Source organism: Aegilops tauschii, chromosome 1 (assembly GCF_002575655.3).
Source record: "Aegilops tauschii subsp. strangulata cultivar AL8/78 chromosome 1, Aet v6.0, whole genome shotgun sequence".
In the NCBI taxonomy this organism is placed as follows: domain Eukaryota; kingdom Viridiplantae; phylum Streptophyta; class Magnoliopsida; order Poales; family Poaceae; genus Aegilops; species Aegilops tauschii.
Window position 1 is genome coordinate 188,299,428 of NC_053035.3, and position 13,141 is coordinate 188,312,568.

The following is a 13,141-nucleotide window of genomic DNA, read 5'->3' on the forward strand; positions in this document are numbered from 1 at the left end:
AGCTCCAAAAAGAGGACTAAACCCACACATAATGTGAAGAAGAAAAAGAAAAGAGAGAGAAGCAAAGGTAAAAAGGTACCCCTCCCAAATGATGTTTGTCCTATTACTCATTGTGATGATGATAATTGCTATACTATTGGTGCTATCCATACTATTAATGATGAGAGTGATTATGTTTATGATATGAAAAGGCCCAAGCTTGGGGATGCTATGTTTGATGAGAATGACATGTTTCAGAATTTATTTGCTCCAATTAATGTTTGTCCCAAGCTTGGGGATGCTATGTTTAATGAAGATGATATTTTTTGTCTCCCAAGTTTTGATGAGTGAATTTTATGATGATAGCATGCCTCCTATTTATGATGATTATATTGATGAAAGTGGATTTGGAGAGGTCATGACTTTATTTAGTAATGATTCCACTATCTTGGAAGAGGTTTCAATTGATTATGATGAGAACAAAGTTGCTACTTATGATGATTATTGTGATGATACTTATGTTATAAAAAGTAGTGATGATTATATTTACAAAACTTGTCATGATTATGATTTCCCTTTTTCTGAACATTATTCTTTTAATGTTGAAACAATTTATAGTATTCGAGTTTCTTATGATACTCCCACTATTCCGAATGAGAAGAAATTTGCTTATGTGGAGAGTAGTAAAATTTCTATGCTTGTGCATCATGAAAATAATGCTTTATGTGATGGTTATATTGTTGAATTCATTCATGATGCTACTGAAAATTATTATGAGACAGGAATATATGCTTGTAGTAATTGCAATAATATCAAGTTTCCCCTCTATGTGCTTAAAATCTTGAAGTTATGCTTGTTTTGCTTTCCTATGCTAGTTGATTATTGTTCCCATAAGTTGTTTGATCACAAAATCCTTATGCATAGGAAGTGGGTTAGACTTAAATGTGTTAGTAATATGCTTCATGAAGCTCTCTTTATGTTTCAATTCTTATCTTTTATGCGAGCATCATTGAAATCATCATGCCTAGCTAAAAAGGCATTAACGAAAAGCGCTTGTTGGGAGACAACCCAATATTTACCCCTACTGTTTTTGTGTGTACACATGATTAAGCTACTGTATTAATGATGTTTTATAGCTTTTGTTCAATAAAGTGCCAAGTAGAACCTTTGGGAAGACTTGGGTGAAAGTTAGTGTGATCTTGCTATTAAAAACAGAAACTTTGCGCTCACGAGATTAGCTGTCATTTTTTTTTACAGAAGAGTGCTTTTAAGTTGATTCTTTTTGCAGAAGATTGATAGACAAATTCCTCACGTCCAACAAGTTATTTCAGAATTTTTGGAGTTCCATAAGTATTCGAACAAATCAGATTGCTACAGACTATTCTGTTTTTGACAGATTCTGTTTTCTATGTGTTGTTTGCTTATTTTGATGAATCTATGAGTAGTATTGGAGGGTATGAACCATAGAGAAGTTGGAATACAGTAGATATTACACCAATAAAAACAAAGAATGAGTTCACAACAGTACAAAAAGTGGTGTTTTTATTTTCTTATACTAACGGAGCTTACGAGTTTTCTGTTGAGTTTTGTGTTGTGAAGTTTTCAAGTTTTGGGTAAAGATTCGATGTACTATGGAATAAGGAGTGGAAAGAGCCTAAGCTTGGGGATGCCCAAGGCTCCCCAAGGTAATATTCAAGGACAACCAAGAGGCTAAGCTTGGGTATGCCCCGGAAGGCATCCCCTCTTTCGTCTTCGTTCATCGGTAACTTTACTTGGAGCTATATTTTTATTCACCACATGATATGTGTTTTGCTTGGCGCGTCATTTTATTTTCTTTTGTTTTGCTTGCTGTTTGAATAAAATACCAAGATATGAAATTCTTAAATGTTAGACTCTCATAGTTGCATAATTATTCAACTACTCATTGATCTTCACTTATATCTTTCGGAGTAGTTTGTCGTTTGCTCTAGTGCTTCACTTATATCTTTTTAGAGCATGGCGGTTGTTTTACTTTGAAGAAATAGATGAACTCTCATGCTTCACTTATATTATTTTGAGAGTCTTTTAGAACAGCGTGGTAATTTACTTTGGTTATGAATTTAGTCCTAATATGATGGGCATCCAAGATGGGTATAATAAAAACTTCCATATAAAGTGCGTTGAATACTATGAGAAGTTTGATGCTTGATGATTGTTTTGAGACACGAGGATGGTGATATTAGAGTCATGCTAGTAGATTAATTGTGAATTTGGGAAATACTTGTGTTGAGGTTTGCAAGTCCCGTAGCATGCACGTATGGTAACCGTTGTGTAACAAATTTGAAGCATGAGGTGTTTCTTTGATTGTCTTCCTTATGAGTGGCGGTCGGGGACGAGCGATGGTCTTTTCCTACCAATCTATCCCCCTAGGAGCATGTGAGTAGTGCTTGGTTTTGATGACTTGTAGATTTTTGCAATAAGTATGTGAGTTCTTTATGACTAATGTTGAGTCCATGGATTATACACACTCTCACCCTTCCACCGTTGCTAGCCTCTCTAGTACCGCGCAACTTTCGCCGGTACCATAAACCCACCATTTACCTTCCTCAAAACAGCCACCATACCTACCTATTATGGCATTTCCATAGCCATTCGGAGATATATTGCCATGCAACTTTCTACTGTTCCGTCTATTATGACACACTCCATCATTGTCATATTGCCTTGCATGATCATGTAGTTGACATCGTATTTGTGGCAAAGCCACCATTCATAATTTTTTTCATACATGTCACTCTTGATTCATTGCACATCCCGGTACACCGCCGGAGGCATTCATATAGAGTCATATTTTGTTCTAAGTATTGAGTTGTAATCCTTGAGTTGTAAATAAATAGAAGTGTGATGATCATCATTATTAGAGCATTGTCCCGTGTGAGGAAATAAAAAAAGAGAGAGAGGCCAAAGAAGCCAAAAAAAAGAGAGAAAAAGAGAGAAGGGACAATGCTACTATCTTTTTCCACACTTGTGCTTCAAAGTAGCACCATGATCTTCATGATAGAGAGTCTCTTATTTTGTCACTTTCATATACTAGTGGGAATTTTCATTATAGAACTTGGCTTGTATATATCAACGATGGGCTTCCTCAAAATACCCTAGGTCTTCGTGAGCAAGCAAGTTGGATGCACACACACTTAGTTTCTTTTGTTGAGCTTTCGTACATTTATAGCTCTAGTGCATCCGTTGCATGGCAATCCCTATTCACTCACATTGATATCTATTGATGGGCAACTCCATAGCCCATTAATACGCCTAGTTGATGTGAGGCCATCTTCCTCTTTTTTGTCTTCTCCACAACCACCATTCTATTCCACCTATAGTGCTACGTCCATGGCTCACGCTCATGTATTGCGTGAAAGTTGAAAAAGTTTGAAAATACTAAAGTATGAAACAATTGCTTGGCTTGTCATCGGGGTTGTACATGATTTGAGCATTTTGTGTGACGAAGATGGAGCATAGCCAAACTATATGATTTTGTAGGGATGAAATTTCTTTGGCCATGTTATTTTGAGAAGACATGATTACTTTTTTAGTATGCTTGAAGTATTATTATCTTTATGTCAATATTAAACTTTTTTCTTGAATCTTTCAGATCTGAACATTCATGCCACAATAAAGAAAATTACATTGATAAATATGTTAGGTAGCATTCCACATCAAAAATTCTGTTTTTATCATTTACCTACTCGAGGACGAGCAGGAATTAAGCTTGGGGATGCTTGATACGTCTCCAACGTACCTATAATTTTTGATTGTTCCATGCTATTATATTATCCATCTAGGATGTTTTATATGCATTTATATGCTATTCTATATGATTTTTGGGACTAACCTATTAACCTACAGCCCAGTGCCAGTTTATGTTTTTTCCTTGTTTTTGAGTTTTACAGAAAAGGAATACCAAATGGTGTCCAATTGACCTGCCAATTTTTGTGGATTTTTTATGGACCAAAAGAAGCCCCCGGAGTAAGAGAGTTGGGCCAAAAGAGTCTCGAGCCGTCCACGAGGGTGGAGGGCGCGCCCTACCCCCTAGGTGCGTCCCCCTATCTCGTGGAAGACTCAGAGACTCCCCTGACGTGAGACCGACGCCAAAAATTCCTATAAATACAGAAACCCCCAGAAAGAAACCTAGATCGGGAGTTCCGCCGCCACAAGTCTCTGTAGCCACCAAAAACCAATCGGGACCCTGTTCTGGCACTGTCGTGGAATTGTCACGGCAGATGTCCTCGTGCAAGGACTTAGTCATGGAGCCATCACAACTAGGAAGCTTAAAGGGGTTAAACGGGACAAAGGACACGAGGATTATATTGGTTCGGCCCCTTACGGTGAAGGTAAAAGCCTACTCCAGTTGAGGTTGGATTACTTAGGGTTTTGATGACCAGGGAGCTAAACCGCTGCGCCTAGTTATCGATCTGATCTTACTTGTCCTGAACCGCCGCCGGGTCGTCCCTTTATATAGAAAGGTTAACGCCCAGCGGCTCTCAGAGTCCCGGCCGGCTCATAAACTGTGTCCGGCTCGGACTCTTAATTATTCTTGCCTTACACTACAAGTCATGCCACAACGGCGGTTTACCACTACGGGCCTTAAGCCGCCTCTGGGCCTTAGACCTATCACTAAACCGCCATCCTTAACCTGTCCTTGGGCTTCTGAACGAAGAGCTGTCGCAACGTAACCCGGCCCATCTACGGCGGGTCACACCAGTAGCTATATCCTCAACATTAGGCCCTAGATTGATTTGAACCGGTTCATGTCAATCTTCAATACCTTAAGAGAAAATCTTCCGGCTTCTGTTTGCGCGAAGGTTATAACCCGCCATGACGTCATCTTCTGGATTCGTGGTAACCCGCCGTGACATCATCCGCCATTAATGCACATTCCGTCCAACGTATCTCATCGGATCCTTATCTTAATAACTATCCCAGAAATCGAGGCGCCTCTGTAGCTGGATAATCATGCCTTCAGCCTCCTCGTTTCTTGCGCCCACATAACAGCCATCCCTTATAAATAGGCCCGACCCTCAGGTCGTCGTCACTCTTCCCTTTCCGTCATCTTCCTCCTCTCGACACCCCAGAGCCCGAGCTCCGCCGCCGCCGCCGCACATCCCGTCTGCACCAACCAAGGCCGCTGTATCGACCTGTCTTGACCAGAGAACCGCGACGCATCTCCGCTGCTCATCAGCACCAGTAAGTCCTCGCCGTCCCATATACTAGATCCACATCAGGGTTCGCAAGTTCTTCTGTGTTCTTCGTGGTTCCTCGCGATTCCTTCGCAGTTCTTCCACAATGGCCCCCTTTGATCCAAGAGTAATGCATAACTTCGGCGGTAGTCGTTTCACGCCCATTTTCAATATTAGCAGACCCCTTTTGCTTGCAAAAACACCTCATTTAGAGCTTATGAACTTCTCCGTATCAGTTTTTAGGTCTAGAAAATTTTCTTTTTTGGACGATCGTTTGATCCAAAATAATCCCTGTAATCTGTGAAACTTGTTTGTGCAACACTTAGGCAAAAACTGCATCTGTTAACCATGGCGGGTCATATCGCCGGCTTAAAAGAGGCCATGCTTTGTGAAATTTCTGGATCATTCATAATAGAGTTAAATAACTTAATTGCTCATGATATCCACGGCGGCTTAAATAACCTGACACAATTAAACATATATCATTAGGCCCTTTCATAAGCCGCCATCTTGAATACTGAACTGAAGTTTTCCTTCGGCTTAAATTTGAACCGGAAACTTTATTTTGTCATAGGCTTCCATCTTTCACAATGCCGCCTAAGGCTCCCAAAGCACCCATCACATGCAACTGGGTTAGATCCAACGTCACCGACAGCACCTTAGCTGATTTTGTGAAAACGGGTTATCTGCCAAAGAAAGAGGTCATGTCCTATCGTGCTCCTGACCCGTCAGAAGAGAGGCCTCAACCCAAGGATGGGGAATTTGTCATATTTACTGATCACATGAATCGGGGCTTTGCTCCTCCCGGCTCAAAATTCTTCAGAGATGTCCTGCACTTCTTTGATCTGCGACCTCAAGACATCGGACCCAATTCCGTGTCAAACATCTGCAACTTCCAAGTGTTCTGTGAGGTGTACCTCGGAGAAGAACCCAGCTTGCTGCTCTTTAGGGAGTTATTTTACCTGGACCGCCAGAATGAATGTGCCAACGGGCCTAGCTTGGAACTTGGTGGAATTTCAATCCAACGACGGAGAGATTGTCTCTTTCCTTATGCTGAGCCGCCAAGCCACTCGAAAGATTGGAACCAGACATGGTTCTACTGCCAGGACACTTCTCCGGCTGACGAGAACCCTCTGCCCGGCTTTCGCGCCCTGCGTCTGGAGTCAAATCACCCCTTGCCAGACAAATTATCTCAAGCTGAACGTCAACCACTTACACCCACCATCAACAAAATCAAAGCTCTTCTGGGGAACGACTTGAATGGTATTGATCTGGTCCGGGTCTGGGTTGCCTGGCGGGTGATTCCTTTAAGCCGCCGCCCCGGCTTGATGTGTGATTACACATGCCAGAAAGATGATCCTCTACGACACAGTCCAGACGACTTACCTGAGGACGTCAGTGATGATACAACCAAGTCGCTTCTGAACGAGAGCCTGGCAGATTGCGGGAGAGTGGGCTTAAGCCCTTTCTGCAAGACGAACCCGGCTCCAGCGGTAAACCATTGACCTGAATGCTTCTTCTTCCATTTTAACGATTTTGTCTTAACTCACTAACCTTTGTTGTATTTTACAGGCTAATGATAAATTCTGGAAGGTCAAGTATGACCACGAAGCTGCCAAAAAAGCCAGGAAAGTTAAAAAAGCCGCCAGGAATGCCGCTCCCCGTAAGAAGGGGAGTAAACCTAGCGCCTCGGACCTGCTTCGTCTGGAAGACACCTCCGAGTCAGAGGTAGCTCTTGACTCTTTAGGCTCCTTTTTTAACCATCTTATTGACACGGATTATCAGCAGGAGGATACTGGAACAAGTCATGAAGTGAATGAAGAGGTAACTATAATTTCATCCGACTCCGAGCCTTTGCCGAGACGGAAAGTTCGAAGAGTAACCCGGAAAGTAAGATTTTCACATCCTTTAGCTTATCAAGATCCTCAATTTCTTTTGAAGCGACAGATTTATGAGAGCCGGAGGCAGACTCGGACCAACAAAGATGCAGACCTCTCCTCCGGCTTACCTGAAGCATCAAGGAAGCGCCGGACTGAGGTTATCTCCGACTTATATCCTTTTCATCCTTTGGCGGGCGTCACTCGTCAACCACTCAATTCTTCTGATTCAAACTACCAGGGAACTTCACCTTCCTCCGGCGACTCAATGCAGTCTAGCTTGCCGGCCTTCAAGACCGCACCCGGGTAATGATGATCAGCTTATTTTGTGCTTATCTTACTCATGTTTTTGCACTAACTCTTTGACTTTCAGTGTACAAGTAAAGCCCAGCAAGAGGGCGAAGAAAAATAAGCCGGCCGAAGAGCCGGTCCTGACTGAACCTGAGGCTTCTGCTCATGAGCCGCCGTCTGCACCAGCTCCTGAAACCACCACCGCTCCATCTGATGAACAAGTTATGGAAGGTTCTGATAACCCGGAGATCCCCAGCCCGGCTCATCCAGATGATCCGGACGTTGTAATCACCCGGACCGAGTTTGTCGAACCGGGAAGACCCACCGTGTTGGCTAGATGCTCTGCCAAGGAAGAACTTCTGGAACGCCGCAGGGCCATGCTGGACATCACTGACTATGCTAATCTGAGCATTGGAGATATTGTCTCTGGCTATGTTAATGAAGTGCACAACAGCCGGGACCTGGAAATTGATAGGGTGAAGCAAATACAGCAAAAATCTGAGGTATGACTCTCTTGCTTACTCCATAGTTATCCTTACCATGCCAGCCCCCAAGTCTATTACTTATGATAAAATATGTTGTAGACTTAATACCGGCTTAATAATCACTGCAAGAAAACCGGCTTACCTGGTAACACTCAAGGGCCGGCTTAAACAACATAGTTGACCCGGTCCTTTCCTTACTTTAATCAAGTAGTTGAGCAACTTTACGCATTAGCCCCCAAGTGCCAAGTACCTTTGCCTGCAAAGTGCTTGGGACTTATTTTCATGAACCGGCACTGTAAATAGAGCTTTTCAGCATACATTAGCCCCCAAGTGCCAAGTGTCTTTGCTTGCAAAGTGCTTGGGACTTAATGTTGCATTATAATCACCCTAACTGTAACCCGGAATTTGTACAGGCTGCCTGTAAGAAATTTGAATCGGAAATATCTGATCTAAAGAACCGCCTGAAGACTCAGGAAAGTGAAACCCAAAAGGCCAACTCCAAATTTGAAGTCAGCATATCTGCACAAGAGAAACTGAAGAAAAATTTGAAGCAGAAAGAAAACCTGGGTGGATGAAAAAGCTGCTTTGCTCCGCCGGGCTGAACAAACGGAGCACACTCTTACTGAAAGAACCGCCGAGCTATCCGGCGTAAAACGCCATGTATCTCAGATGGTCTCCACAATCTTTGGTAAGTTACTCTGTAAGTTTCTAACTAGTTTACATTGTTCATTTCTCATAAGTATCTCAATTGCCATCAGCGCACCTGAATTTGTAATGCAGGTCCCAGGAGTTCCAATCTCAACCAGAACGCGCTGACCAAGCTGAAGGCGGTTTACACCTTGGTAGAGCAACTTTACACCGGGTCACAACGTGCCTTAGCCGTTGTGGCTCTGTCAAATGAAGTTCCCACCCACCTGGCGGATGTACTCAGGCGGCTTGCCATGCTTCCTCAATGCCTCCAAGAGTTAAGACGAGCTTCTGCAAGAGCCGGAGCCATAGCCGCTCTAAGCCGGGACAAGGCGTTTCTACCGGAGCTAGACCCGGCCGACATCGCCCTTGGGTATCCTAGCTTGAAGGAAGATGGCACTCCCTTTGACCAGAAAGACTTTGCTGCCTGTGTGAAGAGCGTACGCCCGGTGGCCACTTTGATTGGTAATGATACAAACCTTACCAAGTATCAACCGGGCTACGACGCGGAGAATCAGAGGATCCCAACACCACGCTATGAAGCAGTCAGCCTGATTCCTCCGACTCGTAAGCATACCTTCGCCCCTGAAGTTGACCCGGCCGGGTTAATTGATGATGATGCTCATTTTGAAGCCTTGAGTGGCATTGACTGGAAATCATCAACCTTCCAGGTCATGGACACAGCCGGAGGAGCGGAGAGGGATGACCCAGAAACCTTAGGCCAACAACGCCCTTGATCTCGCAGGCGGCTCATGTGATGTCTTAAAAGACGATGCCTCACCTTTCGGACTCGGGGAGTCATGTAATAGAGTAGGACAAACACCTAATTTTGTCGTGCCATCGCGCACGTGTGTAACGCTCAACATTGTTTAAGCTGCCCTTTTATATTCTTCCGGGTTATGCTTGATCCTCCGTTTTCCTTATGTTTAAAGAGCTGTCCTTAATTGTCCTGCATAGGAAAACAAATCACAAGTCTCTAGGCAGCTTACTGCATGGAGAGTCACATATTTTACATATAACCCGGATTATGAATCAAAGTCATAATAAACCGGCTCTCAATTATATCTTCGAGATAACCATAACAGCATACCTGCGAGCATTCAAGTACATTTCCGGTTTATGTAACCCGAATAATGAGGTTGAGAACTCAACTCCGGTTCACCAGCACATATAATGCTTATTATGTGCCATCAACATTATTAATCAACGTTAAACCGGTGGAATAGGAACTACCCTTGAATGCTTTTGTTGTCATCAAAGAACTGGTTTGCAAACCAAGAGATATCAAAAATTTAGGGGCTTCTGATTCGAATACGACCAGAGACCGTCCCAAAGGGGTTAAGCTAAGATTCGAATGCGATCATATAGCCCCCAGTGGCTTTGGCGTTGCCGATCAAGAGGGTACCGACAGCTATGTTCTCTTTGGTTTGAATACGACCTATGTTTGAACAGGAAGCCCCCAAATGACCTTGAGAGTTGTTTAACGACGCTGATTCGAATACGATCCACATCGGTTCCCAAAGGGGGTTGAGCTATGATTCAAATATGATCAAGAAAAACTCCCCAATGAGCTCGGCAATATGCAAATCAAGTGGGTATCGACAGCTATGTTCTCTTTGGTTCGAATACGACCTATGTTTGAACAGGAAGCCCCCAAGTGATCATATTTTTAACGGCTAGATTCGAATACGATCATAAGCCGGATCAACCTCCAAGTGACCATGTAATATTACACTGAAAATAACAATGATACATTTACCTTTGGAGGAAAAAAGGACAGAGGTCCTGTTTTATTATTTATCACAATATATACATGGCTATAGAAATATATACATTATGAGAGCCGGTGGCTCAAGTGTAATAAGGCCGAAGCTGAGCTATGTTCCACGGCCGGCGGGTCTCCTCCTCCGACTTACGTGAATCTTTGTGCTCCTGAACATCGATAAGGTAATATGACCCGTTGTGCAAGTTCTTGCTGACCACAAAGGGCCCTTCCCAAGGCGGGGATAACTTGTGTGTGTCTGTTTGATCCTAGATGAGCCGGAGCACCAGATCACCTTCCTGAAAGACCCTGGACTTAACCCGGTGGCTGTGATAGCGGCACAGGTCTTGTTGGTAAATCGCCGAGCGAGCTGCTGCTATGTCACGCTGTTCGTCCAACAAGTCAAGAGCATCTTGACGTGCTTGCTCATTATCCGCCTCGACGTAAGCCGCCACTCGAGGCGAATCATGACAGATGTCGCTAGGGAGGACCGCCTCAGCTCCATAAACCATGAAGAAAGGCGTGTAACCCGTAGACCTGTTAGGAGTAGTATTGATGCTCCATAATACGGAGGGTAACTCCTCCACCCAACAACCCGGCGTCCGTTGCAAAGGGACCAAAAGCCGGGGCTTGATGCCCTTCAAGATTTCCTGATTGGCTCTCTCAGCTTGACCATTGGATTGAGGGTGAGCCACTGATGAAACATCAAGCCGAATATGCTCTCGTTGACAAAATTCCTCCATGGCGCCTTTAGGCAGATTGGTACCATTGTCAGTTATAATGCTGTGTGGAAAACCAAAGCGAAATATCACCCTTTTCATGAACTGAACCGCCGTGGCAGCGTCACACTTACTAACTGGCTCTGCCTCAACCCACTTTGTGAACTTGTCAACCGCCACCAAGAGGTGGGTCTTCTTATCTTTGGACCTTTTGAAAGGCCCAACCATATCAAGCCCCCAGACTGCAAACGGCCAAATGATTGGAATCATCCTCAACTCTTGAGCCAGCACGTGAGCACGTCTTGAGAACTTCTGACAACCGTCACATTTACTGACTAAGTCCTCTGCGTCAGCATGAGCCGTCAGCCAATAAAAACCATGACGAAAAGCCTTGGCCACAAGGGACTTTGAGCCGGCATGATGGCCACAATCCCCCCCGTGAATCTCACGTAAAATTTCTTGACCTTCCTCAGAGGACACACAATGCTGAAAAGCTCCAGTGACACTGCGATGATGCAGCTCGCCATTGATAATTATCATTGACTTAGACCGGCGGGTTATTTGTCTGGCCAAAGTTTCATCCTCAAGCAATTCTCCCCGGGTCATGTAAGCCAAGTATGGCACTGTCCACTCTGGGATAACGTGGAGAGCCACCACCAACTGTGCTTCTGGGTCAGGAACCGCCAAGTATTCCTCTGTAGGCAACTTGACAGAAGGGTTATGCAGAATATCCAAGAAAGTATTAGGCGGCACCAGCTTTCGCTGAGAGCCTAACCGGCTTAATGCGTCATCCGCCTCGTTCTTTCTGCGATCGATGTGCTCTACTTGGTAACCCTGAAAATGTCCAGCAATGGCATCAACTTCGCGGCGATAAGCCGCCATGAGGGGGTCCTTGGAATCCCACTTGCCTGATACTTGTTGGGCCACCAAATCTGAGTCGCCAAAGCACCTCACCCGGCTTAAGCTCATCTCCTTAGCCATCCGAAGACCATGGAGCAAGGCCTCGTACTTAGCCGCATTGTTAGTACAGGGAAACATCAACCATAGTACATAACAAAACTTGTCACCTCGAGGGGAAGCTAACACAACTCCAGCCCCCGAGCCCTCCAATTGCCTGGACCTGTCGAAGTGAATAGTCCAGTGTGTATTATCCGGTTTCTCTTCAGGCACCTGCAGCTCTGTCCAATCGTTGATGAAATCCACCAATGCTTGAGATTTGATAGCAGTGCGTGGCACGTATTTTAGACCATGAGGCCCAAGTTCTATAGCCCACTTAGCAACTCTTCCTGTGGCCTCTCTGTTTTGGATGATATCTCCTAGGGGAGCAGAACTGACCACAGTGATAGGGTGGCCCTGGAAATAATGCTTAAGCTTCCGGCTTGCCATGAACACCCCATAAACAAGCTTCTGCCAATGTGGATACCATTGTTTGGACTCAATGAGTACTTCGCTGACGTAGTAAACTGGCCGCTGAACCGGATGTTCCTTACCCGCTTCCTTACGCTCCACCACCACAGCCACACTGACGGCTCGTGTGTTAGCGGCTACATACAACAATAAAGGCTCCTTGTCGACAGGAGCAGCAAGGACTGGCGGCTCAGCTAGCTGTCTTTTCAAATCCTCAAAAGCAGCATTAGCAGCATCATTCTAGACAAAGTCATCTGTTTTCTTCATCATCTGATACAGTGGCATGGCCTTTTCACCCAACCGGCTTATAAACCGACTCAAAGCAGCGATGCGACCCGCCAAACGCTGGACGTCATTTATGCACGCCGGCTTAGCCAGAGAGGTGATTGCCTTGATCTTCTCCGGGTTAGCTTCAATGCCTCTGTGAGAAACCAGAAAACCCAAGAGCTTGCCTGCAGGAACACCAAAAACACACTTGGCCGGGTTAAGCATCATCTTGTAGACCTGGAGATTATCAAAGGTCTCTCTTAGATGATCTATCAAGGTCTCCTTCTCTCTGGATTTAACCACGATATCATCCACATAGGCATGAACGTTGCGCCCAACCTGATTATGAAGACAATTCTGCACGCAACGCTGGTAAGTCGCTTGTGCACTCTTGAGCCCAAAAGGCATAGACACATAACAGAAGGCTCCAAAAGGAGTAATGAACGTCGTC